Source organism: Colius striatus, chromosome 14 (assembly GCF_028858725.1).
Source record: "Colius striatus isolate bColStr4 chromosome 14, bColStr4.1.hap1, whole genome shotgun sequence".
NCBI classification, from domain to species: domain Eukaryota; kingdom Metazoa; phylum Chordata; class Aves; order Coliiformes; family Coliidae; genus Colius; species Colius striatus.
This window is the reverse complement of record NC_084772.1, coordinates 5,654,440-5,682,098: the sequence shown is the minus strand read 5'-3', so window position 1 is coordinate 5,682,098 and position 27,659 is coordinate 5,654,440. Positions and strand designations below refer to the sequence as shown.

General features: G+C 41.1%; 1 long non-coding RNA gene across 1 annotated transcript in view; it reads right to left on the bottom strand.

Annotated features, from left to right (window-relative positions):
* LOC133626753 (uncharacterized) overlaps positions 1-20,680 on the bottom strand; it is a 103,759-nt gene extending 83,079 nt beyond the window's left edge. Inside the window, exon 1 of the long non-coding RNA XR_009819750.1 lies at positions 20,615-20,680. This is a non-coding gene — a long non-coding RNA (uncharacterized LOC133626753). The remainder of the gene's footprint in view (positions 1-20,614) is intronic.
* Positions 20,681-27,659: the final 6,979 nt, after the last annotated feature.

Below are 27,659 nucleotides of genomic sequence, written 5' to 3'. Positions count from 1 at the left end.
TTAGATTTTAAAGCTACAAGGCCAGGCTTCCTGTTCAGTGGAAACTGTACCTTTTCACTCAAGTAGCTGTGTACACCTGAGCACAGATTATGAGTCAAGTTGAGGGTAGAGAAGACAGACTGCTCAAAACTGATTTTACATACACCACACTATATCCATGTCCTTTGCTAATGAATACACAGAAGGGCCCACGAATTGACAGGAAGAAATCACAGCCAAAAGGAACATGCAAACAGGTAGCTGAGAGCTCATGCAGGCTCTGACTGTACAGTGGGTTATGCTGTACAGCAAGGGAGGAGTAAACTATCCTGTACCTAAATAAAGCAACCACTGGGTAAGAGCATATGTTTCTAGTTCACAGGCACATGAATTTTGGTGAGAGAAAAGAGGATAAAGGTCTTTAAAGTCAAAAGCAAATACAAGTACCAACAGCAACAATGAGAAGTATCATTGTTAGCCCCATCATTGTAAAACAAAGATTTATCATGTGAAACACATCCAGTGTAATAACTGAGAAGTTAAACACTCAAAATTCCTAATCTATCCAGACAGACTCTCATGATTTTCAAGGAAATCTCATGATTTCTGAGTGTCTGAAATTTACATGACTGAAGTGGAGAGAACTAAAAAGACCCTATAGGTGCCAGAATGGAACTTCAAGCTCTTGAAAAGATAATTAAGGAAGAGTCAATTCATAGTTTACCCTCCAAATATGTGTCAAGTTTGTGCAATGAGGCAAAACTGCACTCTGAAGGGTTAATTTGGCACTGAAAATCATGTGTCCATCACCTCTCTGTGCAGGCAGTGAATGAAATTCAACTCCACTCAGCCCAGAGATCTATGTGCAAGGGTCATATTTTCTTGTAAACTCCAGCAGATGAGTAGTCACATCTGCAGAAGGCTCTGCCGGTGAGTAAGGCCTGCAGCCCAGATCCCCAGATTAGAGGATAACTGATGCCCAGTCAGAATATCTGACCTCCATAGAAAAAGTGTGATTAGTTTTTTCTCCCTATAGTCATCGACATGTGATCAGCACATTATTTGGGGCCAGACGATCTGGTTTGCAGACATAGGCCAATACAAGTTTGGGCACCCCGAGCTACCTGTGTGCAAAACAGGTGGTGGGCCTGCATGGGGGCAAGCCCAGTATGTCACGCTCTCGGCATGACACCTGTGATGCCTCTGTCCCTGTTTGTGAGGGGCTTGTGTGCACAGACAATGCACTGTCCACAGAGTCTACAACTCCAGCTTGAAGCTGGGCTGGAACATGTACGAGCAGCTGTGCCCAAGAGCCCTTTTGCAAAGAGTTGCATCAGGAGCAGTGCAGGAACCAGCTGTATCGGTGTTACCAGGGACTTTCCATTATCTGAAGCGTTCCAGCTCTGCTTTACCTCATAAAACAAAGCTGGCTGTGTTGCTAACCCTCATCATTGAAAAACCATAAAGCACTAGTCATACATATAAATCACACCTAAATGCCTTCTGGGTTATGAGCCTTTAAAGTTCATGATTTCAGGCTCTTCTCCATAACCATAAGAACTAAGATCTCTCTTTCTACATGAAAATTGAGATACTTTCTTCACCATTGGAATCCACAAGCTAGAACTTTAAGCAAATAATGCAAGACCGGAGATGAACTCTTGAATGCTGATGACGATGTGCTGGTTGTGAACTGGTTTCTGGCAGTCTGTGGGAGAGACCAGGTGTGAAGAAGCCCCACGACATCCTTCAGGGCACAGACCTGAGGTCTTCTTTATGGTGGAGTTTGTGTGTACCACCAAAAGCATGACCGTTTGAACTTTGCATCTCCACATGACACCCAGCACTAGCTCAGAGGGTCTAGGCTGGAGGTCAGCCAAGCTTTGACACAGATTCCTCTATGAAACATATTGTAGTTATTTTGCCCATCTTACACTCATCTTTGTTCTCATGCTATTGAGCAAAATCCTCCCACTACACTGATTTTAAAATAGCTCTGTAATAGGAGGCTGTAATTTATCAAAAGGTTCAATTAGGAACTCCTTTTTGCTGCTCTGCAAAACTATCCCTTCAGAAAGTCAAGAAACATATCCCACAACAGATGAGACTTTAACACTTGTAAGCATATGGTTGTCTTTTGAGTATGCAGCTGGGCCATTATACATACAAAGCACAAACAACACAATAGGGCCAATGCCTTATTGCCTATGCGATACTTTTAGGCAAGTATTTCAGCTGCAGATGGTAAATACAGCTTCAAAGCATAATGATATCTAACTGAAATAGCTGAGTCAGGTGCATTTACTAAAGTGTGGTGAGCCAAACACTAATTACAGTGTGGTTGCACCAAGACTAGTGTAACATCTGACATATTTTAAAAGTAGGCTTAAACCAGTGCTAAATGAATTCGATGAACCTCCATGAGCTTCATCCATAGGCATTTTATTGTGGCTAAAGAAAGCTGCAAGAGATACAGAGCATGTTAGAAGATCTGCTTCTCATTTCTGAGAATCAACACCAAGTTTTCCTGGAGCTCTAAGTGGCTGAAAAGTTTAGTCACTCACAGGTGTTTTGCTGCCATCTGTCAACAGCTGATTATTGCAAACCTGTTTACTCAGTCTAGCACTGTGAGAGAGAACTTGCTATCTTTGCTCAATCTCTTTATACAGCTCCTGAGCATCTTCCTCCAGAACCAAACTGCCCCAGGGCTTTGGGAAATTGCAATCCACATCCCTAGATGAGCTTCACAGCTGGCCCCTACCTCTATGAAGTTCCCGAACTTCAATTCTGGCTCAGAGTCCTGAATTTGGAGACTTAATTATAGTACTGTCATTCAGAGGAAAATCTTCACAGGCTGGGGTATTGCCATTACTTGCCAGATGTATCCACACCCTGGTACTGATTACATGCATTACTGACCTCAGCTGAACCATGAGAACAATAAGGCTAGCCCTGGTCAGGAATCTTTCTGACAAAACCTGGTTTCACTAGAAGAGGCAGATGAGAATCTAACGTACTTCACAGTCGCTTGCTGCATGTACTGAGCTCTAGACAAATCACCAGCAGGCTCCGGCTGCACCGGCTCAGCAGGACTCTCCCTGCCCACTCTCAAGCAGCTCGCTGTGGACAACTGAGAAACCTGAGTGTCCAAGATCCACCAACTCACAGAAGCAGCTTGGCAATATGGAAGTTAGAAGCCAGGCCCAGTATTGAAGTTGATTTCTGCTTGAAGTGGAAGAGAAGTTCAGAACATGCCAAAGGGCTTTGAAGAATGCAGGAGTAGGTCCAGAGCTGTATGGTCTGCTGCAGTCTCTGCATGGCCTCCTGCTGCCACTAACAGAATTGGACACTGAATGTTTTTACTTCCAGTCATAGATCTAGAATACTGGAAAATCTTCCCCCAGCAGTCTGCCAACCTGGCCTGTGTGTCTGACCATCACCAAGGGATTTCTCTAATGCAATCAAGATTTTATTAAATATGCATTTATATCTATAAATATTTATAAATCTAAGCTGTTGTATAGGAGCACCTCTAACTACTAACAGCATCTTTTCATTCACCACCTTCAAAGAGGGTGTTCAGCCTTTTCCTCCTAAGTGCAGGTACCATGGGGTTTGTTTCAATCTGATTATGTCTCTTTAGGCAGAAAAATTCTGATCTTGTGCAACAAGCATTTTGCAGAGTGAATGGGATGATATGTTGGCCATCAGTCCTGTCAGAAGATATATGCACTAAACCTAAAAGTTTCCAGGCTTTGGGTGTCCCTGCCTCTCTGAATCACCTTCCTCATCAACAACATTAGAAAAAGTTAGCCATGAAGGAACAAAAAGCAGTAAAATGCTTGACATCAAATCATCCCAGTGCTAGAAAACAAGGTTCAGCATCACTATGCCTTTCCCTACAGCACTATCCCATTAGGAATACTTTCATTTGATTAGACTGATCCATTGGCTTCTAGTCCATATTACTTAACCCTCAAACCATTATGCCCTATTGAAAATAATTGGTAATGACAGTTTTGGGTTTAATATTTAATACAGTGGTTAAATGGAGTTATACTGTTTGTGGTTATAGTTTCCATTGACTAATAAGCAAGTTGAGAGCAAAACACATTTTTCTTCAGCTGTTACATTAGCAGAAATCTAAACACCACATTACTCATAATAGCCTTAAACATTTTCAGAGAAATAGCTCCCAAAGCCAAGTCAAATATTACATTGATTTGCGGTTTACTTGTTTTCCTTTTTCTGGAGGACTGTCTTTTTAGTAGCTCAGAGGAATGCTGCAAGGTGGATAGATGGACTGAAAGACATTTCTTTGCATGTCAAGCCAACTTGCAAATACCCCTTCCCATAGGACCTTGTGCACGGGCTCCTCCTGCCTGTGCAGCTGCAGGGGCAGCGTGCAGAGTCCTCTGACTCCTGCTGCCCCTTCCCGCAGCAGTTCCTCTTGCCATTGACCATGCCAGCACCACTCTCCGTGGGGTTTTGCTGCATACTAGTGATCTGGGCTGGGTTAGAAAAACCCACAAGGAAAAGGAGACGGGACCTTTCTCACCTGAAGCTGCCATATTGTGATAATACCACCTCGGAGGAGTAGCCTTTTGCACATTTCTCTTTTCTGCACAATGTTGAAAAAGAAAGGCTGTAGAAGAGCAGGGCTTGAGCATCTGTGAGAGGTCTTAAAGTAATGACAAACATATGGAGGTTTGTCCTGCTAGGACTCACCCACCTGTACAAATTTTGGGTCAGGTTACCTGGTGTCTCGCCAGTAGCTTCAAAAGAGCTTTATTTATTTACTCTAGCCAAGAATTTGGCGCTCTATTTTTTAATCTGCCCACATCTTTCACCTCCTCCTATAGCGCTTGTTCTCCCAGGGCTTTTTTTACCATTAACACTCCCAGTTCTGGATGATTATTACATTAAAAGGGATTCCAGCTGAGGGTGGGGCTCACTCCCAGCAAATTAGTCAGTGTGGATCTTCACTCCCCCATGGCTTGGTTCCCACCAGTATCTGAGCGGGCTTGTACGTACTGCAACTGCTGCTGTGATTTACTGGAAAGAGACCCCTCATGTGTCATTCACAAGCCAAGTGGATGAGACAGAGATGACACCCAAGTACCTGAACTATAGAAAGAAAACTGACATTCACTAAACACATTCTGTATTCTATCAGTGCCAGATTGTGCTTCTGTAAACCTTTCCTACTTGCTCCTATGAGTCGAGCTTCAGTACCGTATTACCTTGAATGTGTAAGACTAAAGACCATAGACGCAATCAGACACACGCTCCAAGGACTAGATTCCTCAAAGAGCTGAGTACTTCCTCAAATGTGCCAAGTACCTGCCTCTATAATTTTATTTAGGGCCTATGATGTACTTGGCCTTATACTCTCAATTCTTAGAAAAGGATTTGCCAGCGCTAACAAACTAGATTTGGAATTTGGTCATCCAATTTCTTTACCATACTGAGACAGAGATTATCTGAGAAGGCTCACAGCAGCATGCACCCTTTCAGAGACAAGTCTCCTAACTTCTTAGCTTACATTTGAACTGAACCTCAGATATATGTACAGAATAACCCACAAATACTTACAATAGGACTGTCCTTTATCCAGCCTCTACTATAATTCAAATTAACTTCCTGAACTAGACGGTCAAGCAAGGTTAGGTTCACAGATCCTAAGGTGAGAGAGGAAAGTGATTTTCTATCATTGAAACTTCTGAGGATGCACATTATAATAGAAAGATCAATTTACCAAAAAAGGAAATAAGATTGCTGGGTGGACCCGATGCTTAAAATGGATTTAGCATTGTTTTTGAACTTATTTAGAAGCAGGATGGAGAAATACAGCTTTGTTTCCATTTATAAATGTCCAAAATGGCAACCTGAATTTAGGACTTGACAAGTGCCAGGCTGACTTAATTGGTAACAGAAGGTCCATATTCTTAGCTGAAACATAGGTACACCATGGGCAGCAGTCAGGCAACCTGCCCCAGCTGACCGCAAGGCTGGCTGGAGAAAATCAAGATGGAAAAAGGCCTTATGAGGTCTCTTTGGTGTTCATTTGGTACATGACTGTGCCATATATACCTGTACCTAACCAATGATATCCATGGACTAAATTAGAGTAGCATTTTAGATTTACTTTGCTCTGATATTAAACAATGAATAGCCCTACCTAGAGTTCTCTAGAAGGAAAGTAAGAGACATTTGAGACTATTCCTTCAGTATCAAACATACTTATCATAAACTGAGATAGTTTAATCAGCAATTCCCAATAGATTTTTTTCTAAATTTCTTCTAGTTGGACATAGAGCTGTGTGATTCAGTTTCAGGGATGAAAGTTAAAACAAGAAATGAGAGCCACCAACAATCTTTTTCCAGAACTGTTCAGACAGCAGCTGTAGTTCTTTTCCTGATTTTTGCTGAACATTGACATTTCTCACTGTCAGCTGCCTCAGAATGTGTGTCAAACCCAATGGAGCCCGGTGAGGGGCTCAGGCTGCACTGCCCTTGGTGGCAGGTTCCTGCTGCTCTCTGCTATCAGCACCTGAGATAGCACAAGCACCTCTGCGTTAGGCAGCACGGAGGCAGCACAAGGGTGACCAGCTCCTCTTCAGGCAGACCTAGTTTCTCCATGTTTGCTGGAGAGCTTTTGGAAGCTGTAAGCAGTCAGTGACTTGCTTCTTAATAATCAGGAACTGAAAGCATTGCTAAGTATAAATCTTTCATTTTTACCTATTCGCAGAGAGAAATGCACCTTGTGCACCATACAAATCCAATTTAAGCTCTGAGAATAGGCTCTAAGTAGGACTTAAGTAGTACAGAGGCCGTTAGGCTGACCCTCTGCACTGGGGTTAATTTCATCCAAAGGCTTTTCCAAGAGATAAGAAAACAATCTTTCATGTACAAAGTGCTTGAGGAAACCAAGAAACAGTAAAAGAATCTGCCTGCTTTGAAAGCTTTGTATCTCACCTCTACACTCAATAGAGAGATGTGTTGTGTTGACGTACTGTAGATTATACCTTAGCCAAACGGTGAAGCTAAAAGGAAACAGGATCCCTTGACACTGTTTTAGACAACCCATAATACAGCACTATCATTAAACAAAGTTTACAAAAGGCTTCTATTTACATGTCTGCAGAAAATAGAACAGGGTACAGGATGCCGACTGCAGTATAAATGTTAACTGAGGGGCTGAATGGCACTCACTAGGGGTGTGGAAAATCCAGTGCAAACAAAAAGAGGAGAAAACAGTCTCACTGTCCAAAGCAGCCCTGCATCCTGACAGCAGGCTGGCTTTCAGTGGAGATATCTGGTAATTTAAAAGTTATCTGTGAAAAGGTAGTTCAGTACTGAAGGAACAAGAGACAGCCCCAAACACAATTCAGCCTCTCTGCTGGTTGCTTCCAGAAAACATCTCTAGAATCGGTGGTCCGAAGTTAAGAGATGGCTAAGTATATTTGTACCTTGGGAATCACATGTTGTTTTCATAGCAAAAACTCACTCTGTTGTTTGTACCTGGACCATTATATGTGTGTGAAAGTCTACTGAATTCACATTGGAAAAGTGGGGCTTGACTATGGATGAGCAAATGCACATCTGGCTTGCTTCTGGAGTGCTATGGAATTGGGAAGAAAATACTTCTTGGCAGAAGACGTGAATTCAGGTGCATATTAATTGCTTTTGATTTCAACAACAAAAAGTGCAAAAGGATGAAAAGCCTCAGAATAGTATTTGTGACCAGAACATGACCAGCAAGGATCAAGACACTAAGTTTGGATTATTTACAAACCAGGGCTATTTTAGGCAGTGCTCTGTCCTCATTTTCTCCTGCTACCAAAAAATTTTCCAGCAAGGCTGTGTATAGGGACTCCTGTAGGGGTGAATGCTATTTGTGACTTTGCTGTTTGCAACCAGCTGGTTTTACCCACATACCTGAATAACCCTAAATTGACCTCCATTCATGAATAATCTAGGGCTTAACTGAAAGTGATGCCTTTGAGGAGAAAGCTGTGCATTGCCCAGAAACAGCAAGTACCAACCCGTGCTTCCCGCTGCAGTCAGTGGCCACACATAGCCACTGTAGCTCTTGCCCCCTATTTATTATATGGGATTCTGTAATGCCAGAGTTTGTACTTCACCCAAGATTTACTAGAATCTGACCCATTTGCAAGTTCAGACATCACTCTGAGAGGTCAAATTCAATATTTTATTCTATTATGTAGCTATTAAGACCGGGCCCTGCAAAGATCTGCTGCGAACAGCTTTCCTCAGAGGAGCACTTCCCTGATGGGCCTTTGCATCGTAGATGTGCTGTGTCACAGAGCTCTGGTATCCTTTGTAGCCACATATTGTCATTAACCACCCTTTAGTAGGTAATAGGGTGAAAGATGTCAGTGAACCATAAACCCAGACTGATATAGAAGATAAATTGTAATGGCCCAGAAGTAGCTGTTACAGTCTTTCCTGTCAATACTTCACCTTTAAACAAATTCCCTAAATATTACCAGTACTATCAGATGTAGTGGCTGTCAATAACATTTACTTCAAATGGTCCCCAAACGAATTACATAATCTGCATTTTAAAAGTCCAGCTCACCAATAGTTAAAGGAGTTGCAGCAATGCTGCTCTTTGCTTTTTCACGTTAACCCTTTCTCACTGCCTGACCCACCTCTTGCTGAACTTTCAGGCGAGAGTAAGACATGAGAGACAGAAACTCTGGGTGTAGCTGCATGATGCATCGGGTCCAGTGGCAAAGCTGGTGTCGGTTGTTCCTGCTCCTTCCCCTGCAAACAAGGGCGATTTCCAAGAGGCATCATTTTGGCAACACAGACTGTGGTGTGGCCACCTTAACAGCAATGAGCCATGAAACTGAGGTGGGAATGAATGCAAAGGAGCAGCCCAACTGAGTAAAGGCACCATACAGCAGTTTCTTGGCTCAGTAATATGTGTTACATTGCTGCACCAGCAGAAGGACAGCAGTAAGCCTGAATGGAGGCTCTGCCCTTGCTTTGTCCCATCTCTCAGATCATGGTTTGATGTTTAAAGTAACAGTACAGTAGCACTGCCACATGCAAGCACCTACTTGGCACATTGACAAGTATCTGATCTGGGTGTGTATGCACCCAGCACACATCAGCACTGCAGAAGAGTGGGCTAGGAGAGCGAGTGGCACATACTGCAGTTACGCAAAACAGATTGTGATAATTACCGGATAGCTTCAAGAAGGAGGCAGGAGGAATCATTTTTCACATTGCAAGTGTTAATTGTTAATGTTAATTATCAGTATTTATGGCTGCCACTTCTGAGATTAGTTAAGTCAGCATGGTGTGATGAAGTAGGGCATCGCCATCGGAAGAGGAATCGCGCTTCTCGGGGCAACGATGGAACCACGGGGTAAGCCCAAGTGTCTTTCAGATGTCACCCACCTCCTCTGCCTCACACATTGCAGTCTGGTATGTAAACAACATTAAGCCAAAGGTATCTTGGCTAAGAGAGCTACAATTTTTAGATTTCACCCAAGCAGGGCCAAAGCCCCACAGCTTCCAAAGAAACGAAAGCAGCCTACAACTGTGAAAAACGTGAGCCTAAAAATAAATATGTTGCATACAAACCTAGTCATATGTCTAATCCTTCTAATCAAGGTGTCCTTGTCCATGGCAGGATGATTGGAACTAGATGTTCTTTAAGGTCTTTTCCAAATAAAACCATTCAATGACTCTATGATCTAGGCTTCTGCAGAGTTTAAGCGCTTGGTGCTGGTGTAACCATACAGAGGATGAAGTTCTCTTCATTATTAGTGCAGCCATTTCAAACTCATCCAGATGCAGTCCCACCTGGGTGGGAGGGCACAGCAGGAACAAAATCAAACTCGTGTCCAGATCTGCCTGGATACAAAGCAGATAAAATGCTGATAGAAACATCACCCTTTAACAAGGTCATTTCTAAGGGAATCAATAACCTAATTTGGAAACCATCATTTCCAAAACCTTACAAGTGGCAACAAGGTAAGTTAAAGAAGGATGTGGAAGGTGACTTGTTGCATGCTGGAAGCAGGAGACATCAAAGTGTTTTTAGGAAAAGTGGGGGCACTTTTTGCCTCTTTTATCTCGGTATAGCAGTTGCTCATGAAGAGCTGCACCCCCAGGGATGCACACTCTTGGATGCCATCTGCTGGTACTTTACCTGCTCACTCAGCATATGCACTTGAGCTGGTCTAGTGCATTCCTCTGCACCAAGTCCAAGGAGCTTTCTGACTTACTAACACATGCACACAAGACTAGAGTTGAAATAATGTACAACTAATTGTACTCAAATGTATGTTTACAGATTTAGACTTATATTGCTCCTTCTCTCCAGATTAAGTCTACGAAACCAGACTCTCAGGGCTGCTCTGAAACCCACACATCTCCCTGCAACAGCAAAGCTTACAGCTGAAGATCCTGAATGTGCAACTTAACTTGTGACAAATCTCTAGGTCACTCAAGTGTTCAGGGACAGCTATACTGCATACAGTTCCTGGAAAAAGAAAGATTATAGAACAATGCCAAGAACTATTATCTCCAAAAACCAATTCAACGAGAAAGGCTTTTTTTAAATGCCATATGTAAATGCTGTATTTTCTATTTAATCTTCTTAACATACTTTAAATAACAGCAGGGGTGCACATGGTCCTATCTCTGCAGTACATGCCCGACACCAGTTATAGCTCTCTAATAAAGACCAGACATACCGAGTCAGCATCACAAGACTTGTTTTTTGGGAGATCTTTTCAACTCATATTTTTGAAATGGAAGCATTTAAAATTATATTTGCAGACATCAGAGTCATCCTGGAAAAGCATATTTTGTAGACAGAGGCACCATCTTTCATTTTACTAACACAACATAAAAAACTTCAGGGCACAACGGGGATCGCAGTGAAGCATCAGAAGAACCTTCCATGGACTAGAATAATACAAGACTATTAATTTGCACTGCATCTGTTGGAGCATGATGAAATGATACCTCTTCCAGTGTAGACAGTGGTATTAGTTTGAAAGATGCCTGCTAAAGCATCACTAATTGTAAGCCTGCAATATAACAAAGGTGGTACTTAGAAAGCTTAGATGACTCTCCCTCGGTAATCTAGATCTGAAAAACCTCTGTTAAGTAAGGGAGTTTAATGAGCTAATTAATCATATCTTATGCAGAGTCTTCTGCTTTTTTACTGATTCTTAGAAATGACAAATGTTGTACAAATGAGTCACCTGTAAATTTATTGTTTAAATTAGTGTTTCAGTGTCTTCTAGCATCAAGGCACGACTGGGAATGAGGATGCACTTCTGAAAGAGTTAAATAAAGCAGGGTCAATTATCACTGGAATGTTAAACCAGAACTCTCTAGGGCAAGATAAATCAATAGTAAATACAATCTTACCAGGAAAGCATGTGCCATTTTCAGTTCAGCATCTTGGAGAGCACATTGCTCTGTTAAATTAAGTAAAGACTGTAATAATATCATGCTGTGTAGTAGAAATAGCAGTAGGTGAAGTTTTCTCCACGAACCCAAGAAGTGATGCAATGGCAGCTTGTATGGATATAATTGTATATTTTGCTAGAATCAAAAATAAAGGTTTTAATGTATTATTAAATTCCTTGCTTGGAGGTAGGCATTCACACACCTACAATTATTTTAATTACATGTTCCAAAATTTTTTTGGTTTTCAGAGTTTTTATGTCAGAAGCTGAAGTTAAAATGAATACCTCACAACATACTTTCCTGAGTTTCAGTAGTAAGTTTTTCTCTTTGGGTAATGGAGCAGTTTGTTCAGTGTGTTGTATTTTTAGTTTTATGGAAAGGTTTTGGAAAAAAAAATCATGCCAAACAAAATATGTGTGGTAACCAGTAAGCAAACTACTGTAAATTAAATAAGTCTGGAGAGCAGAAAAGAGCAGGTTTGGAAGCTAAAGACTACACTATAGTCTATGAAGAGGGGACAGTGGATTCACATGCTGCAGACTCTGGAGTCTCTCAGATATATGGAGGAAAATGGGCTTCCTTTAGAAGGATCTTTGTTGCATCTTAGGAAAGATAAAATATCACATTTCTGTTTGAAAGGATGACCTGTGACTATCTGACAAATTTCACAGAAGAACAAAACAACCTTGAGAAATGATGCTCTTGTGATTAAAATGCAAGTAGGGGGTTGGCTATGTGAACTTGGTATCTCCTCGTGACCAGGCAATGTCTGAGTTTGCACCACATTCCTTCCCTACAGTAGCTCTTCATATATATTCCTGGTCAGAGGGATGTAGTTTAAATCAATGTGACAGTAGGATAGTCATGGGAAGGTCCATATCCTTCTGCCCATCACACAGTGCTCTGTGTGGCTAACATGGAGCACCTGACACATTACACTCATCACACCTGAACTCCTGGGAGAGTCTGATGGAGCCTTTTTCTATTACTTGGCCTTAGTGTCTGATTCTGCCACTGAATTCTTCCATGATCTGGAGATGGATCAGGCTGCCCTCCCTTCCCAAAGCCTGCTGCTGGATTCCCCAGAGACCCATTCTGCCAGATCTTACCAAAAGAGAATATCTTTCATTTCCTCTGCATCTGCAGATGGCAAGAAGTACCAAGACCAGTGCAATTTCACTGATGCCAGTGGTATTTTTTCTGATTTACAGCAAACTATGTGGAATGGAAATTGAGTCAAAGCTATGTGTGGGTCACACACATTGCCATTTGCCACCCTCTAACACTGCAACAGGAGGCTGGATAGCAAGGGCTCATATTGTCATGGAAAGGGCACCTCCTTTAAGAAAAAACATTCATATATACCCAAATCTTGACTTTCATTAAGTTTAATGCATTTGCAGCCAATTGAATTTGATGGAAAGCCTTTCCCAAGTAGCATTTAAGCTCACCAAGAATGCTAATCAATGGCTGATAGTTAAATGCATTCTTAACTTTTTATATGCATTGTCCCTGTGCCATGTGCTGTGATGGCTTTATAACAGGATCATTAGAGAAAATCACAAAGATTAATAAAAATATAAGGTGAATTGGACACAAGGGGTTCTATTAAATAGAGGTGGATTACAGACAAATGAGGCTCTGTGGCATTTTAAGTAGGTTTTTGCTGTGCTTTATCGTTTGTTGGCCTTTTTCTTAGTTCTTTCTTTTACAGTTGTACTGAGCTCACGTAAAATAAGTTGGTCCCAGGGCAAATCTACTGTTGGGAGGAGAAAAAAGTCCATGTTCCCAAACTGTCTTCTTTCTATTCTTCCTCCTGGAAATAATATGAAACTGGGACTTAAAATAAAAGGTAGAAATTCTAAACAAACCCTTTGACTGTTTTTATCCAAAGGCAGAGTTTACAGCTGAAAAATTCCATTGATCCATCAATATGTTTCTTAGAGAGAAGCAGGAGAGGAGACTGCATTTATATGAGGAAGATAAGCTCTGTTTAGAAACAAACTATTCAGCTCCAGGCTGAGCTCCACATGCTGACTCTGCCCATTACAGGATGTAAAAGCTCAGCTGAGCAACAGGCATTGCACACCATCCTCTCCTGCAGTGGCTGAGCAGCAGTCCCTGGTAGGCAGAGCCTTTAGGGCAGCCTGGGGCAGTCACTGCATCCCTCTGCCCCTCAGTTGTTCAGTGTAACATGAGGAATGATGGCTTGGCCTTCTGCATTCTGTCTTATTCAAAAAGCTGCAACATATTCCATCTTTTGCCACAGACTATACACAGCACCTAATATAATGAGACCAGAACTAGTTTGGAGTCTGTAGATATCAATATAAGTACGATACTAATATCAGGGGCCAAGCGATAAGGACAGTCTGGGAAACCTGGGAGTGACTTGCACCTTGGTCTGGGGTGGAGATTTAAGCATTAAATCTTTTAGCATGATAATAAGCTTCATGGGTTTCATTTTCTCTATTTTTCACAGAAAATCCTAACACCACCTCTTTGTTTTAGTGAAGTCTTAGTTTGTTTTGGTTCTGCTGACCTGGGAACAAGTTTCAGCAGTCTTTAAGGCATCCAATATTAACATGAAAATCTGTAATCACATCTTCACTGCTGTTAGAGCCCACAGTGTCACTGGGAGTTTGCATGGCTAAAACAGAATTTGCTGCATAATCCACTTGCTGTGCTCTTCATGCATGGTAATTATGTATAACAAAAACCATAAGGAAGGAAGAAGTTACATATAACAGTCTGCTTTTAAAACCTGAAGAGAAAGACTTATTTTTACTATCCAAAGAAACTAGCTCAAAAGAGAATTGTTTATACTTTTTTTTAGTGACCAATAACCACTAAACTATCAGTGTCCCTAAATTTCACAATGCACTTCTGAGCATTCTTGCTATTTCAGATGGTCAACTATTAATGTCTTCCAGTCAGCACATAAAAAGTTCTCTGTTACAGCTATTTTCTCAAAAGAGTAAATCTCTGACTACACTCATAACACAACTAACAGGCCCATGTGCTGGGAAGACGATGGAATAGAGATGCCAGAGTGGAGAATGACCTCTGTTTCTGGCTACCAGCATGCTGTCAGTATTGCACATCCACTCTCAAATAATCTGTAGAGCATGGAAGATCTCCCATGTAGACAGAGATCTATGACCAGCTTTCCAATTCAACATAACTTATGAAATACTTTTCCACAGAAAATGTAGGCAAAACAAAACTGTCACTGTTATATTTCCTACCCCCTTACCCCTGCCTCTTCAGTACTTCATGGGAGTTGCAGTTTGGGTGCCTAATTTGGTTCTGTGCTTAGCATCTCTTAACAATGCATTACTTCTGAGACATTGAAAGCTGTGAAAAATGTGTCCTGCCATAGTCCCCAGCATCCAGAAGACAATGGATATGAGAAAGAAGTGAAGCAGCTTGTGCTAAGCTCCAAGAGTAGGATTATAAAATAAATACACAATTGAGAAGAAAAGTGAGGCTGAGGGGCAAAGCTCAGTGCTCCTAGCCTCATTAAAAACCCTCACAAAATCCCACCCTCCAAAAAAGTCAACTCTCCCCTTCAAACCCACCCAAAACCCCAATCAGATTTCAGAACAAAATATTTTTGTATCGCTACTGATTCTGTTGAATGTCAGAAAAAATAATTTACGCAGTGAAACCTGGACCAGCGTTGCCACAACCAACCTACAACTAAATGTAGGCCTGACATGCAGAAAATCAGATGTTCATAGGAACTGCTTTATTCTTAGCTCCCATAAAAACTAACTCATCTTGATAGCTCAGCTGCATTTACTTCTTTGCTTTCGAGCCGTGCCTTGCTCCCCAATGCCCTCACTGCCCACCTAAACAGTACTGGATGGGGTGTGGTAAAGGATGAGGAAAAGAAACAGCCATCAGCAGAGAAGCGGAGCATTCAGCAGGCGGCAGCCCGGTGCTCCTGCTTTTGAGGCTGCCCTTGGGACTCTGGCATTGCCCAACAGGAATATTTCTGCTTTGTTTAACACAGTGAAAAAACAGCAGTCGACATGATAATGTTAAGAGTGGTGGATGCAAGTACGACCGATAAACAAACATGTCTTTGTTTTAATAGTGGGGAGTGACTTATCATAGTTAATTATAGGAATTTACAGCTATTTATGTGAACTCAAGAGAGCAGAAAACATTCATTTGTTGGTAGTGTAACTGCTGGGTGGAAGCGAGCCAGATGCATGGAGATGAATGCTAGACTGTATCTTGTTTGTCTTGTTATGCACAACTTTACTATGTAAATTTGAACTTCAGTGAGTAGCTACTTGGCACATTAGAATGTATAATTATAGACACACAAAAAAACATGGAAATTGACATTTAAACATTGTTTCTTTGTCACATATCAGTTAAATATAGAAAAAAACATATTTACTTTAATCCGCAGTAGACGCTTGGTCTCGCACCTGCTGCTCACACGCAAAATATGTCATTATCACTCAGCGTCCATCCTCTTACACAGAGAAAACAAAGTCACTTTGGTTCAGTTTTGTCTCACTTCAAGCCTCAGAGGGGCTGCACTTACAGAGGAATGTTAAACAGAAAACAAAACCAAAATAGCGCAACATCAACTACAGTTCATTTGCAGGGGAAAGAAAATGCTGCTCTTGTGTGCATTCAATAATTATGCCAAAACAATTGGGATATGATGGCATGAGCTACAGAAACACTTTTTTCCCCCCACTTTTCAAAGACTGTGCAATGTTACTGATATACCACTGTCATCATTATCAGGCACAGCACTACAGCAGAAAGTGCTTGGCCAACAGTATGAAGCTGGTGAGGCCAAAGACAACATGGTACACTGCACATTGCTGTTGGATAATGCTGCTTATGTCCTACATATTTCTTCTGGATGGGAATGATTGTGAATAACTATTTAAAGCATGTAAACCACTAGTTTCTAATGAGCACCAGAACTTTTGGTCGGAAGGACCTAAAAGCATTCCTGGGTCTGTAAGGACAAGCTTCAACTAGCAATCATCTACATCTAAAACCCATAGATACACAAATAATTCTCCAGTACTGCACCGTACTGGTCAATGCATTTATCTTTTGAAAACCTGCTGGAAAAGGGTAACCAATCTTTTTACAGAGGGAAGCCCAAAGCAGAGAGACATTAAGGACAGAGTAGAAGGAAGCTGCACAAATGCAGAGCTCCCTGCGCTAGCACTGACCTAACCTCATCTTCCAGTGTGGCAATATACAGCTGTGACAGCTCATGCTTGCAGGCACAAGGCTGGTCTGTGCTCAGACTGGGCTATTTTTGAACTCAGACTCTCAGCAGGGCTTGTTGGAAGAGGACTAGATGCTGAGGAGCAGTGCTGGAGCCAGCTGCATCCGCACCAAGGACATGCCCCCTGTATCTTGCCCAGCATTACATCCAAGGAAGCCCTACAAGAAAAAGAGCCCAGTCAGTGCAGGGAAGCACTGGATCGCCTTTCTTCCTGTAAAACAACACTCACTTTGCACCAGATCTTGGAAATTATCCTTTCTCTTAAGAAAGGCCAAGGATTAAAGGGGCCAAGGATCCAGGAATTAGGATGTTGCAATCTAACCTAATTTTGGTATATATTTTCAAATAACTCCTCTCCCAAACTCAGGTTTCTCCCAACAGATAGCTAATACATAAAATTAAATAACTGAAAAAGAGAATGTTTTACATGTTATCCCACAGAACATGGGACATGCCTAGAAACTCTTTAAACTATCTATGCAAGATGCAGCCATCTCTGAGGTAGAACAAGCAAACTATATGACTGTTGCATAGCAACTGTACTGAGAAGCAAACCCCCTTGTTTAGTCAGAACATTTATAGAGTACTATGTTAGTGCTGAGGGATCACAGAAGCCAACCAACTTCCCATAGCTACCTGTACTTTATTCTCTTTTTTAAAAGAACCAAAGACATGAAGCTATTTTTTGTCCCAAACAGCGCTTGCCTAATGATATCTTGTCTTGCCTTCTTGTTAAGAACCTTTCAGGCTTTTTATATTTTACCTCAAACCTGCACGTTGTGCATTTCAGAAGGAAAACTGAACAGCATCTTCTGAGCTATGATCCTTTATTTGTTTTACAGCTATAATGATTATTTGCAGTTAAGAGATCAATGGAAGTTCTAAACATATTCCTGTGACATCCAGTGTACATCTTGCACTCAGTCACAAATGAAAACAACCACACCACGTGTGGGTGTCTGAACAGGTAACGCAAACAGCCAAAGCATAACAGGCCTGAGGAGATACCACAAGGAATACCAATTCAGACCGAAAATGTCATTTGGCATCATCACACTATGCGTAACGAAAACAAGGGAGCGGAATGGAAAAGTTGCAAAACTACTTGTAAACAACACTACCAGGTGGGATGTTGATGCAGCCTCCTGAAAAGGTAAATTGTGCAACACACAATTAATGTGGCTAAAACCAGCCTCCCCCTCATCCCCTTCCCCTCCCAGTATCAACCAGTTGCAAGGAAAAAGAAAAAGGGAGAGAAGGAAGGAAAGAAGGAGAAATGATAAATATTCTTATAGATTTTATAGTTAGACATGCTATAAAACACCAAAGCCATCTGCAATTCTGCTTTAGTCTACAGTAGTAGTATGCATTATACAGGCTGCTTAAACCTCTGTGCTGTTTTTGATTTCCCCTTGTGCTTCATTTTCCATCTATTAATTCCTTTCAAGCTATTCTTACACCCAACTCCTACTTTAACAAACCTTTACAAAACTGTGCTGGTTCTCAGGTCAGGTGAAGGGAAAAAAAAATCATGTCTGATCTTTATAGATCTTTCCTTTATAAAATAAGACTTATTCCAAAAGGCTTTCTGCTGGTCTGGTTAGTTTTTTGTTTTCTCTCTTTCTTTCCCAGGGCAAAAATTAAAATTCATCCTGGAACTACTGAGCTCCTCTTTAGCAAGTGCTAAACAACCAGAAATGCAGTGGCTACTGGCTAAACTTCAAAAGCCTGGAGTGTAGTCCCAGCATGGAGGCTGCACATACACGTTAGAGCGAGCTGGATGCATTATACATTTGTCTAACTTGAGTATTCACAGCTGAGGAAATCAGGTTGATTGGTTCTGGGTCTTTTGTGAGCTCTGACAGATCCTGACCCACATTTGTCATCCTAGTCATTTTATTCCAACCATAAAGGCGACTTTATTTCCACTCCTTACCTGCTCACTGGGAGGCAGGAGACTGGTTTATTAGGAAAAGAAGTAAGTATTAATCAAATTATTCACATGACAGAGACAGTGCTTTGTCTACCTGGTATTTCAAGTGCTGGCCTATAGGCACGTTTCAGCTCAAATATATCCAGCATCCAAATGCAAGTGCAGCCTGACTTCCACAGCTAAAGGAAAAGCACAGGAAACATTCACCTTTCTTTACCCCTCTGCACCAGCCAAGACAGATGCCTATATGTAGTATTAATGGGCCAGCCTGGTTAAGGACTCCAAAACAGACTCTGCTAGTCACCTTCTAGCCCCATGCTGCCTTCAGCCTGTTGGCCAGTGAATGCACACCGATGAAAGACTTGCCCTGTTTTCCCACCTGCCTACCTTCTGCACCAGCAGGGACACGGGTGAAGCTCTGTACATCCAGATGACAGGACTCTCCTTGCATTCAACCTGGCTCCTTACTCAACCTTCCTGCAGCCAAAGCTCAACCTTTTCCTACACAGAACAATTTAGCAGAATCACAGGTTGCCTTTCACATCTTTCTGATCTGCATGCACAAATCTGAAACCTCCCTTTCATGGATAAGCTGAGTTGTTTGTTTTTATAATTTTATCCTGCCTGTGTCAGTGTATGGCGTTTCCAGAGGCAAGAATACGCATTTAGTTCATCCCCAGACCGGACTGTGATTTTTTTTTCCCTTCAATGTAACCTGAGACAACATGTCCTGATCATTTTCTGATCATGTCCAGATCACTTCTCTCCCAAGAATGGGGCGCTTCATGATTTCTGACATTGAGTCAGAAGCAACTAAATTGCTCGACAGTTTGCCTTTGAACAACAGGGATGGGAATTGATTATGGCTAAGCGAAGCTGTCAGACTACAATTTACTAAGACAAAGTCATCTACATCACCTAACTCTTAACAGTGTTTTGAAATTTGCAGACATGTTACTAGCGAGCACGTATCGATCACCATTCCTTGAACGTGGCAGACAGGATTTCCCTACTGAGTGGCTAAACGATGTGTATGTTGAAACAGATTTAATTGAATGTAAGTATGTTATTGGTAATTTTATTCAGAATTCCCACATGAGAGAAATCACACCCATTACTGAGAAGCACAGCACCTGGAAGAGGGCCCAAACCTGTATCTGGAATTAAAGGCATTGGAAAAATATAGGGTGAGGGGGTGGAAGGAAAAGTCTTAATTGCTTAGGAGAATTGCAGGGACATAAGAAAGGGATTCTTCTTGTATAACTTCAGTCACTTAAAAATTAGGTGTCTAAAGTCCTTTTCCACATGTAAAAGGAAACTTTAGACAATTATTTAAAGACAGAATGAACCATCCAATGAAGGCAAAGATAAAGGACAAATTAGAATAAATTGCTTAAAATAAGGCAAGATGATTTTACTCTGTAGCATGAATCTACCCTGAGATATTCCTATTTTCCTTTACAGAGCCACAGGAGTAGGAATTAGGTAACTGCTATATTTCAGTATGGTCTGTGATACAATGGTTTGGGTGTTTTCACAGTATATATACAACAGCCTGAAACATGAATATTTACAACGCAACGTTTCCTAATTCTACAAAGGTCTCTAAGTGCCTGGAAAACACTGTAGACACTTACTATCTTGCATGAAGACAGTAAAATCTAGAAGGCAACTAATACAGTCTACCCTTCACTCAGCATGCAAATGATATCATTGCTGACGTTCACAGAAATTACACACACACATTTACAAGAGAGTGTAGTTTGGAGTGCCTACAAACAAATATCAGAGCTCAAAACACCATTTCAAAGAAATACATAAGCTGTTAATTCTGATCCTTCTTTCACTGACAACCACTGAATGTTCAGTTGTTGAAATGCCATGTTCAACATGCAAGAGAGAGGAGAAATGCACGTCATGAAACTGCATTTATGACCAAAGAAAATCCTCTAAGTGCTTACCAGTGGTGTAAAGCAGCATGCAGGGCTGCTCCGACTTCCCTCTGTGCAGAGTAGTATCACATGACAGAACCTCTACTGCACAAAATGGCAAGCTGGGGAAAACAGATAAGGAAAACACTGGTATTGAAATACACAAAGAATAGTAGATACTCTTTATTGTGTAACACATTAAATTCTAGTGCATGGTGTAAGTAATTTGTAAGCATCACTCAAGTACTAAAAAAAAAAAACATTTAAAGGAAAAAGTTTGCAAAATTCATGAAACCTTTCTTCCCCCAGTTTTTGAATCCCCTCCTTTTGAGATATCCTCAGGGTACAGATGGGAACATGCAGATTTTTAAGTCAGAGTATGTACATTTCACAAGCTCAGTAAAATCACACAGCAGGCTACAAAACCCAGACATCAGAATGGCAGGAAATAAAGACAAGATTCAAACTGACCTCAGTATGTAGCACACTTTTTTTTTTTACACTTCACCAAAGGAGAAGTACCTTTGCTTCATGGAGAGAGGAATGACATCCGGAATCACACTTCTGCACCTATTTTCTTATGTCATGCTGGTCCAGCATCAACTCAGTGCACTGTCTGGCTTCAGAGGTCTCAGAAAACTCCATGCATGGGACTTCTGTAAGAATTACATATCATACACCATTACTAAATACCACTGGTTGAAAATACCAGTTATCAGTGGATATCCTTTCCTATTCCTTTACTGGATGGCAGTTGTCCATACCTGATTTCCCCAGAAAACTAAGAAATCCCATAACAATAAGGACGCATATTGAATTTACAAATTGCCCAAGGACACTGCAAATCAGCAGAAACCCACTTCTTATTTCCAGTGCTTTACATGTGTTAGCATTTCCAAATTACTGTCAAGTCCAATAGATTATTCACCTTCTAATTTGCCTTCAAAACTGGTGATAAATATATCACAGGAGCATTGGTTTGTACTCAGATGACAACATATTCCTTCAATGAGGGCATATGATTTTGAGCTCCCAGATAATAATCTCTAAAATTTAAGTCTAAAACCTTTACCACATTGTATGAAATAAGGCAATCTCAGTTTGCCTCCAGCTGCCAAACTTGGAATGACCAACCTCACTGAATGCCCAGTTCTTGTAGCTTTCCTCCTTTCCTCAAGGAATATACTTTTGGTAACCTTTCCTTAGCAGCTATTGTTCACTAAGCTACTGAAGCTTGAGCACTTACACCCATACAGGTCTTAAAGAATCAATCAGGAACAAGACCTGCTAAGACTCCACAAATGTTTGCATTTATTCCTTTCAAAGAAGGAGTTTCCATGCTTTGAGCTATGGGCTTCAGAAGATGTAATTGATAGCTGGTCTCAGTCACAGTCTGCTACAACACAGGCCCATAAGCAGGTTACATAATCATTCAAGCTCTGTAACCAGGTTTGTGTTAGTGCCCCAGACACAGCAGCAGACTGCCATCACAGTCCCTGGCTCAGGGTGATTGTGGCAGAGCTGAGAGCCCACAAGTACCCCTCATCTCACTGCCTGATATCTCAGCCATTTTGAAAACTTGTTTCTTGAAACATTAATTTTGCTATGAAAGAGAAGACAAATATTTAACTTATCTTCCACCTGCTGACTGACGGACCTTAACACTGTTGTTTGATTTTGGCTGTGAAGTCTGGGCTGGGTGAGGTGCCCACCATCACAGGGTGAGCAGCTGGGGAGGAAGGGGCTCCCGAGTCCAAACAGAGTAAGATCATAGAATCATAGAATGGGAGGGATTGGAAAGGACCTTTAGAGGTGACCTAGTCCAACACCCCTGCCAAAGCAGATCCACCTAGATCAGGTGACACAGGAACGTGTCCAGGTGGGTTTTGAGTTGTATTGCCAGCACTCATGAAATACATGCTGTGATTCTCCAGATGACATTGGAGACTTTAGCTCAATTTGAAACAACAATAAAACTGACCCAAGAAAGCCTGTGAGTTCCTGATCCTGCTCCCTGCAGACTTTAATGTGTCAAGCTTCTGGTCGCCAGCTTTGTAAGCTAAGGGAGCCCACAGGCAGTTTTTGCTTGCTTGGCCAGCATCAGACTTTAGCTTTCATTGACCTTGACAGCAATACACAGAAACTGCTTTCACATGAATGAACTATTCTTGAATAATTTCACCAAATATTTTAAGATCCAAGACACTCACTTTGAAATACTAACCTTTACCTATCCTCCTTTTATCTTCACCAACCAGTAAGAGGAATCCTGCCAAGGCAGTAACCTGTTTGGCTCACGATTAGTTCCTCTATAGGCTCCTTATAATATTTCAGTGCACTGCAGGCCTCTTGCTAATCATTGAGGTGAATGAGCTTGAGTGGCTGCCTGGAGTGAGCTTTAGGACGACTCAAACTCTCCAGAGGACAAAATTATAAAAAGAACATGGGCACCTATGGCCAAATCACTTCAGCATGAAGGAGAAACATTTTATTTTGTTTTAGTGAGTTTCTTTTGAAGTTCTAACCTTTCAAAAGTGGAAACTAAAAGCCATATCTTTCATGTTTTTTGCATTTCTCCCCATATCATTCTGTCTAGTAACTATCTTATATCTCCTTTAACTGTCCTGGACACATTTTATTTTTACACATTGATTTTTTTTCCTGAACTTAATTCACATTTGATTTTTTTCCCCCTAACTCATTACTTTTTTTTTCTTGCTCTCAGCTGCTGCTGAATTTCTTTCCTTCTCAGATTCTATGTACAGTCTGTTTTCTCTGCTAGATAAGCACAACAACAAACCTCTTCCCTTGGATCCTATTTGAAGTTTGGATTCCTTACCTAGCATCCCCTTGCATAAAATGCTCAATGCTACAAGCCTTCACCTATTTTTTGTGGCATGATTACTACTTTACTCTGAGAAAATGAATATTAATCTCAAAAACATGGCTTTACTTTTCTTTAATCATCTGTTTGTGTACTCTTTTTTACAAATAGTCCAGTGAGCAAGACTGCCAGCAAGAAACATGCCACATGACAGTATCTGCAGAGCAAGTCCTGAAAATGCAGTGGTACCACACTCCCAGATTGTATTGTAGCTCTCCAACCTAAACAAACTAAATCTGCTGACATTTTCATTTCACAATAACAAATCTCTGAGTACTTGTTTTTGAATAAGCTATAGGAAGGCAGGAAAATTTAAGCAAGAAGCCTGTGTTGTTGGTAGGACCATTCACAGCTTTTCACCATACTACACATCCTTCTTACTAAGGAAGAAAAGGGGTAAAAGGTGCCTGTCATGCAACCCCTTTGAAACATGCAGAAAGCAGAAATTGTAAAAAGTCTTCTAGTGACCCTCAGCTACCTACAAAGATTATGACTCTCCAGAACTAGACAGTAAAACAACATAGAAATGTTGAATTGGATTATCCAGAAATCAATGACTGTCTCAGTCCCAAGACTGGTTCAGAGTCTGACAGACTGTGTGCAGGGTCCAACAGATGATACCCTACACACCCAGTGTCAGGAGTAGGCATTCCTTTCAGCACTTTGCACTATTATATTCTGTATTTATTCTCTGATTTTGGATAAACACCTTCAAATTTAGTTTTTGTGGAGTTTTTTTTTAACCTGAAACTAAAACACAATAAATAGGAAAACAAAGACCTTTGGTCCTTCATGTTGCAGCCTCTTTGTTTCTTTGTGCATTTGGTGTGCAGACAAGAAGGTCAAGTTCAAAAACAAACAAAACTTTTCTTTGAGTCCTTGTTGGGTTAGTGTAGAGGGAGCTGAAATCAGGCACCAAATAGTTTATCCCTGTGCTTTATTATGTCCAAGCTACAGCTAAGTTCAGCACGAGCATCTGTAGTCCCTACTACAAACACCTTAGACCTAGATGGTGGTGGTTCCACCACTGTGCTTCAGTCGTGTAAATGGAGCATTACACTGGGTTACAGAAGACAGAATCAGTAAATATTCTGTATCCCAGTGTTTGGGAGATGCAATTAGATGTCTGCTTTGAACATAAAATATTATCCATTTTTTTTTTGCAGAGCTGCCCATATGGTTCCCTTGAGAAAACAACACACTGAAGGAAAGCCTTAAAGCTTTTCACACTTTCATAGATACCCAAGATAGATACCCATAGATACTCAGCCTCAGATGTTGCTCACAGCCCTTCCTGGGAGGTGTTCTCACCCACTGGGCCCTCTCGCCAGTTAATGGCCTAAGAAAGACCCATCCCACAGCAGATGACATAAGGTGCAAACAGCCAGGCCTATTAGGAGGAATTTCACCTGAAATGACTGTGGGTTTTGTTGCACAGACTGAGTCACATTACAAACTTTCTAATCAGATTTCAAATAAAACACAATTCATGGCATCCTGACTCAAGGGCTTCCACTCTTTCTGTTCAAAAGACATGGCTGATATACCAGCAGCCAGACAGCAACCCCTATACGTGCAAGCACTTGCTCAGTAGCTCTCCCACTAGGAGTCCAGTCCCACCAAGAATAATGACAAAAACCTTTATTGCACAGAGTTCAAAAGTTATGAGGCCCATAACAAACTTTTCTCTCAGAAACACCTTTGATTTCCTTTTTGCAACAAGTATTTCATTTAACTGAAGTCAAGAGAGATTTAAACTTTTTTTTTGTCTACAGACATCGTATTGCATTAAAAAAATCAGTAATAACAAGAATGAACTTTAAAAAGCTATTATAATTAAGACAGTGCCTAAGGTCCTCTTTTTGCAGTAGACTCTGCCTAGGCAAATCTTAATTGACATCTGTCCACTTAGCATCCTTTTGAAAAAAAGATATCCTTATTCCAGAACACAGTCAGAGACAGCTATTGGGTTTTAATTTCACATCCTGCCTTAATAACAAATTAACTTGAAACCATAGATAACCCTTTGTTAAATTCAGACTGCTCTGGGCCTGCAATCTCTATTCCCAATAGAAAATTCTACAGCCAGGTTTGTACTGTATCTATAAGCAAACAGTAAAATGTAGGAACAAATTCAAGGGAACTGTGTTTTTGTTGGTGAACACCAGCATGATCAGCTCTTAGTCATAGTGTCTGAAACAAAGCCCAACAAAAAGGGCCCTGGATCAGCCTCACAAATATTTGCAGAAAGCCAATTTAAAGTCTCTGAGGTACTTATGGATAGGAACAGTGCCAAGCTGTATTGTTGAAGTTATCCTTTCTGCAATGTGAAGAGTGGCCCCTTTCCCTAAGGCTCAAACATTGCTTTACCTGGGGACCTACATACGTCCACAAGCACTGTGGATTTCCCTTATCTCCACAGCTGTGATTAGCTCTCCTCTTAGACGTGGATATCATCACTGAAAGGCAGAGAGTATGTTATGATACAGAACCTGGGACATGTCCAATTCCTGACTTGAACACTCCCATACAGGTCCTGAGGTAACCACAAGAGGAAGACTCTACTTGCTCCACCACTAAGACCTCATGGAAGGACCGAGGGACAGAGTCATCATTAGAGTCTATTTCAGTCCTCACCTAAGTGTGAAAAAAACTGACAACAGTAAATCTGAAAGACACTGAAAGGGGCTGCAGTCAGGCTATGGCTGAGGACTTCTGAAACTGCCCTCCTCACAGCCCAGCTGTGCCGATTCATCATCTTCTGCTTCATGGGTATTTTAATCCGACGGCCGGGGGGAACCTAGACTTTCGTGAGTACTAGGAATGTTATGTAAAGAGAAATCTCACTGTTTCCACTGTGAAATTTTGCCTCAGGCAACTTATGAATGTTCCAGAGAAGATACTCACCATTTTCAGCAAAACAGCTGACAGATCCATCTGCTGCTCTTGGTGATATTGGGTGCAATTTTCAAGTATCTCAATAACATACTCTTCTACAGTCCCAGCAAAAAGCTGAGTTTCCCTCTCAAGACAATTGCAAAGGAGGGAGAGCTGACAAACTTTGTTCAAATTTTTTACATTTTAAGGGTAAATTGCTTTTAAAATATCTCCACACCAGTGAGTGTGAAGTTTGGAGGAAATGGTTTTATACAGTTACAATGAGTTTCCCAAGAAATACAGACGCAGCAGGGAAATTTCAGGAGCACTTAGTCTAGTTTTTTACTTTCATTTGCCTTACTCTTTATTTGCCTTGTAATTCATGGAAAGTTTTTTTAGCTTAAATATTTTCAATTGTAAAGATGTAGATTTAGACCCATTGCAATATTCTAGGAAAGCCATGAGGATAATGTTTTCAGGTACTTGTTTTTAATGAAAAAGTAAAAATGCTTCTTGTGACATTAAATGAAACATTCCAATTTGAAACTTATTTTTGCTGTACTAAAAACAGTTTTGAAGTTCAAGTACTAAATCTGAGTTTGAATTACATGGTTTATCTGAATCCATATTAAATCTACTTCTTTAGATTTTGATCAGCCAAAGAATCAAATTTTTCTTGTTTTAGAAGATTTTCCCCCTAATTTTTTAGAATGACTCCGAATTAAAAGTGAGTCACTCACATGGGTCACCATGACTCTGAATTAAAAATGAGTCACTCACACCACAAAGTTATGGGTCAAGCAATTTTGTGTCTCCTCTGCCTCGAATGTGCAGAACAGAAGGACTTGAATCCTTCTCTATGGAAAAGATCCCTGTAAATTTACTTGCGTTCATAGGCATCCACTACATAGGCACAGGCATGATCACAATCATGCACATAGGGTTAGCTACCAGCAACCTCAGCTTCCAAACAACCTGCAGATGGGATGAGTGATGCAGCTTCCATTTAACCCACAGGGGAATGCATCACCATGTCTGTAAGACAGCCTCAAAGCTGTCAGCCTTTCTGTATGGTTTGTGTTAGGTTAATAAAACAAATATTGTCACAGTTTGTTTCATCTTGGTCACTAGTACTTTGTTTCTCTTTGCCTATATCAGCATCCAGGGGCTAGGAAATTATTGCATCTGATACTCTCTTCTCATTGTGTTATTCAGACTTTAAATTAGAGTTGGAAGAAACAAAGGAAAAAAAACAGTGCACTGAAACTCCTGCTTGGTAGCTGCCAGCCTCTCCTGAACTGCCATGGTGGCTTT